The sequence below is a fragment of the Medicago truncatula genome, chromosome 7 (assembly GCF_003473485.1).
Source record: "Medicago truncatula cultivar Jemalong A17 chromosome 7, MtrunA17r5.0-ANR, whole genome shotgun sequence".
NCBI classification, from domain to species: Eukaryota; Viridiplantae; Streptophyta; class Magnoliopsida; order Fabales; family Fabaceae; genus Medicago; species Medicago truncatula.
In genome coordinates this window covers 4,652,546-4,658,545 of record NC_053048.1, presented here as the reverse complement: position 1 = coordinate 4,658,545, position 6,000 = coordinate 4,652,546, and positions in this window count along the sequence as shown.

Below are 6,000 nucleotides of genomic sequence, written 5' to 3'. Positions count from 1 at the left end.
TTCTGTATGACTTTTTTTGCAAATTTTGAAATAAACTGTAGAAAAAGTAATGTAATGATTCAGAGACACTTTTGAATGACTTACAAGACAAGTAAAGACATTTCGAAAGGTTTTATGCAAGAAAAACATAGGTAAAATTGTGATTGAAAATACTGCGAGGCAGAGACAATTTGAACTGTGCAGTTGAAATTTGATAATTGACAAAGTTTGAAATGAAATTGGGCCCAGTATTTTTAGGTCCAAAAACAGGGTATAACAGCTGCCCCTATTTAAGTTTCTTTGTCTGGAGAGTCAAGAGACGGAGTCTTTGGCTTGACAGGACGAAGATACTTAAATATTAGCATTTGCACTGTGTTTGGACGTAAAAATACGCCTACCCATTTTCAAATAATATGCATGCCATGCATCATTTGGATTATGAATGCAAGACCTCATGGGGATTGGAATTAACAAAATATGTCGTATCCATTGCGGGATTGGTAGACATTGACAAAGATAGTGAATAGCAGAGTAACGGGAAACTAGAAACAAGTTGGACAGGTACAAGCTGTTCCTGGATTCGAACTAGCCACTTGACCGGGAATGAAACAAACAGACAAACTGCGAGTTGTTCTTATGGATTCGAACTGGTAACTTCACAGGGGATAGAGGTTACTGGACAAACATGAGTTGTTCTTATGGATTTGAACTGGTAACTCACTTGGGGATATTGGAAAGTGCGAGTTGTTCTTATGGATTCGAACTGGTGACTCGACTGGAAAAAGAGAAAAATTGACAAGTACGAGTTGTTCTTATGGATTCGAACTGGTGACTCGACTGAAAACATGTAAAATTGGCAGGTACGAGTTGTTCTTAAGGATTCGAACTGGTTACTCGACTGAAAGCAAGGCAAATAGACAGGTGTGAGCTTGTTCTTGGATGCGAACTGGTTACTCCACTGGACAGAAACAGGTAGACAGGTACAAGCTGCTCTTGGATTGAGCTAGCTACTTGACCAAACGGAAACATATTAACAGGTACAAGCTGCTCTTGGATTGAGCTGGGCACTCGACCGATAATATAGGCAAATTGATAGGTACAAGCTGTTCTTGGACTTGAACTAGCCACTTGACCAAACAGAAACATATTCACTGGGGATTGATTTTTTTGACAAAACATAGATTGAGATTGACTTGACGTCGATTTGATTTGAAAGGTAGAAATTGACCGATATTATTGGCTCACAAGGTTTTGACAGAGAACCTGACACGAGTATTGAATTGAGACTGATGTTGACATTGGAAATGCGATATGCATGGATGATATAACAGTTTCATTAAATGCATGGGTACGTAATATGCATGATTATGCATGTATGAATGCTTGTAATGCATGACTGTTGGCAGTTTGTAGGCACGACTTCACGGGGAAGACAAGACATTAGAATATTGGGCACGTAGTGGCTCGTGCTATATTACACATTCTTGGAAATCCTCTTTGGAGATGACGTCATTGGGAGACGTATCAGAGCCAAGGCTGAGGGCTGGTAGGTATGCAACTTGCTGGGGATAGAATCTTGAGAGACTCCACCGGGGAAAACGCCGTTGTGCTGGGCATGTTGGATGTATCATGGACGTCGCATCTGTGGTCAATGCTTTTTGCATGTTATTTTCTCAATTTTCATTCATTCATTTTTTTGCATCCCATTTTTGCCTGGATCGCCCTTTCGGGTTTTCGATCCACCGGGGAAAGAAATTCTTTTCAATGCCCCATTTTTGCCTGAACTGCCCTTTCGGGTTGTCAATCCAGCGGGGTGCTCATTTTTGCCTAAGTCGCCTTTTCGGGTTTTCAACTTAGCGAGCTCAATCATTTTCATGCATTTTCATTCTGTTTTTTCATTCTTGCCATTGACCACAGACCATCCCGGAGGAGAACCTGCTTGTAACATATATTGAAATAGACATCAACATACTCTCGCTCATGCATGTTTCATTTGAATGTACCCTGTTGCTCAGGTTTGCTTTTCAAAATAGACAAAAAGTTTTCAATTTTCAAAAATGTTCGTTTCAGGCATTGTCATTATCAAAATAGAAGGAAAATGATTTGTATATAGCTTTGAAAGTAAAAAGAAAGCAGAGTTTCAAACAAAAGCACAAGCTCAAATTGATGTATAAGAGTGGTGGTCAGCCAAAGGCATGACTCCACGGATTTACAAAGCTTGGAAAATGGTAATTTTATTGGTTGGTGGTACATTGAACACAGCAATCACTACATTTCCTGGAAATTTTGAATTCACAAGCACAGAAGCTTTAGATGAAGATAGTCGTTAACAGCAGCAGGGGACGGTGGTTGGTCAGATATAGTTACTTGCCTTTTGTTTCAATCTCATTTTTGCATGAACCGCCCTTTCGGGTTTTCGGCTCATCGAGACGCTCATTCTTGCCTGAGTTGTGTACAATCTCAGCGAGCTTTTCATATATTTTTTTTTTGTCCCTTATTTTTGCCTGGACCGCCCTTTCGGGTTTTCGATCCACCGGGAAGCGCATTTTTGTCTAGGCCGCCCTTTCGGGTTTTCGACCTACCACGCTGTTCTTTTCATATTTCTAGGCAAAGTATTTCTTGACTATATCGGCATTCACTGGATTTGGAAGTTCCACACCATCCATGTGTGTAAGGATTAAAGCACCACCGGAGAAGGCCTTCTTGACAACATAAGGACCTTCATAATTAGGCGTCCACTTGCCCCTTGGGTCGGGTTGCTGGCTTATCCTCCTTTTCAATACAAGTTCCCCTACCTTGAATTCTCGAGGATGGACTTTCTTGTCAAAAGCAGTCTTCATTCTTGCTTGATATGACTGTCCACGAGCCATGGCATCCATACGTTTTTCCTCAATCAAATTCAACTGATCATACCGGCTTTGGCACCATTCAGCCTCAGATAACTTTGCTTCCATGATCACACGGAGAGATGGGATCTCCACTTCCAAAGGAAGAACTGCTTCCATACCATATACAAGAGAGAAAGGGGTTGCCCCGGTTGAACTGCGCACGGTAGTACGGTAGCCATGCAGAGCATAGGGTAACATCTCATGCCAGTCCTTGTAAGTGGTTACCATCTTCTGGACAATTCTCTTGATATTCTTATTGGCGGCCTCAACTGCACCATTCATCTGAGGTCTATAAGGAGAAGAGTTATGATGCTCGATTTTGAATTCTTCACAAAGAGCTTGCACCACATTGTTGTTCAGGTTGGTACCATTGTCAGTAATAATCTTGCTGGGAACACCATATCGACAGATGATGTTGTTCCTGATAAACTTAGCTACCACTTGCTTGGTCACATTGGTATAAGATGCTGCTTCAACCCACTTGGTGAAGTAGTCAATTGCCACTAAGATGAAGCGATGGCCATTCGAAGCCTTCGGTTCAATCCTTCCAATCATGTCAATGCCCCACATTGAGAACGGCCACGGGGATGACATAACATTGAGAGCGTGCGGAGGCACATGAATCTTATCAGCATAGATTTGACATTTGTGGCATTTTCTGGCGTACTGGTAGCAATCATGCTCCATGGCCATCCAGTAGTAACCTGCTCGTAACAACTTCCTTGACATAGTATGCCCTGTAGCATGGGTCCCGAAGGTACCGTCATGTACATCATGCATTAACTGCTCTGCTTCATGTTCATCAACACATCTTAACAATACCATGTCATAGTTTCTCTTGTACAGAATATCTCCATCTAACAGGAATCTACTGACCAATCTTCTCAGGGTCTTCTTATCTTGTTTGGAAGCACCCGGCGGATACTCACGGCTCAGCAAGAACTGTTTGATGTCGTAGTACCAGGGTTTATAGTCAACCACATTTTCACCAGCCTGATCGATCACATCCCCAATAGCAAACACATGGGAAGGTCTTTCAAGGCGTTGCACTTTGATTACTGGCACATCATTCCAATGGTTTACTCGAAACATGGAGGATAGAGTAGCAAGAGCATCAGCCATTTGGTTCTCATCACGAGGAATATGGTGCAGCTCAACCTTTGTAAAATATGTCAGAAGACGTCTCGCATAATCACGATAAGGAATCAACTTAGCATGGTGGGTCTCCCATTCACCCTTTATCTGATTGATGACGAGCGCGGAATCTCCATAGATGTCGAGGTGTTTGATTCTCATGTCAATTGCTTCCTCGATCCCAAAGATACATGCTTCATACTCAGCCATATTGTTGGTACATTCGAACAAGATTCTGGCGGTAAAAGGAATGTGATGCCCCTGCGGGGATACAATGACTGCCCCAATTCCTTTACCATAAGCATTGACAGCACCATCAAAGACTAAACCCCACTTGCTATTGGGATCTGGACCTTCATTAATCAACGGTTCTTCGCAGTCTTTTGATTTCAGATACATGATCTCTTCATCGGGGAAGTCGAATTCAATTGGTTGATAATCATCAAGAGGTTGGTAAGCAAGATGATCTGCAAGAATGCTACCTTTGATTGCCTTTTGAGTTTTGAACATAATATCATATTCAGACAACAACATCTGCCAGCGTGCAATCTTTCCAGTAACGGCCGCTTTCTCAAAGATATACTTTATCGGATCCATTCTGGATATCAGCCAAGTTGTATGATTCACCAAATAATGACGCAGGCGTTTAGCGGCCCAGGCCAGAGCACAACAAGTCTTCTCAAGCATTGTATACCGAGTTTCACAATCGGTGAACTTCTTGCTTAGGTAGTAGATAGCATGTTCTTTCATCCCAGTCTCATCTTGTTGACCAAGTACACATCCCATGGATTCATCAAATACTGCCAAATACATAATCAAAGGCCTTCCTTCCACGGGTGGGACAAGGATAGGTGGTTCCAACAAGTAATTCTTGATGCTATCAAAAGCCTCTTGGCATTCATCATTCCATACAACAGGCTGGTTCTTTCTGAGTAGCTTGAAGATCGGCCCGCAGGTTGCGGTCATGTGAGATATGAACCGGGAGATGTAATTCAAACGCCCGAGGAAACCTCTGACTTGCTTCTCTGTCTGTGGAGCTGGCATTTCTCGGATGGCCCGGACTTTATCAGGATCGACTTCAATGCCCTTTTGGCTGACAATGAAGCCTAATAACTTTCCGGACCTGACACCGAATGTACATTTGTTGGGATTCAATCGCAGCTTATATTTTCTCAACCTTTCAAACATCTTTGTTAAATATTCGACATGCTGCTCCTCATCTGTTGACTTCACAATCATGTCGTCCACATATACCTCGACTTCTTTGTGAATCATGTCATGAAACAGAGTGGTCATTCCCCTTTGGTAGGTAGCACCAGCATTGATTAGGCCGAACGGCATCACTTTGTAACAGAAAGTCCCCCATGGAGTGATAAAAGATGTCTTTTCTCTATCTTCAGGAGACATTTTGATCTGATTATAACCGGAGAAACCGTCCATGAAGGAGAACACCTTAGACTGAGCAGTATTATCAACAAGCACATCAATATGAGGTAACGGAAAGTTGTCTTTTGGACTGGCTTTGTTCAGGTCCCTGAAGTCAACACACATCCGGACTTTACCATCTTTCTTTGGCACAGGTACTATATTGGCAACCCATTCAGGGTACTCAACTGTCATGAGGAAACCCGCATCAATCTGCTTTTGAACCTCGCTCTTAATCTTGAGAGCCATATCAGGATGAGTCCTTCTCAATTTCTGCCTGACGGGAGGACATTCAGGCTTGGTGGGGATCCGATGCTCCACAATCATAGGATCTAGACCTGGCATATCTTCATAGGACCATGCAAAAATATCCGGATATTCCCGGAGGAGCTGGACAATCTTCTGTTTAACCCCTTCCTCTAGAGTAGCACCAATCTTGATTTCTCGCTTGTTTTCCTCGGTACCTATGTTGATAAGCTCAATCTCTTCCTGGTGAGGCTGAATGGCTTTCTTTTTTTGCTCAAGTAACCGAGTAATCTCATATGGTATATCATCACCTTCCTCATCTCCGGCT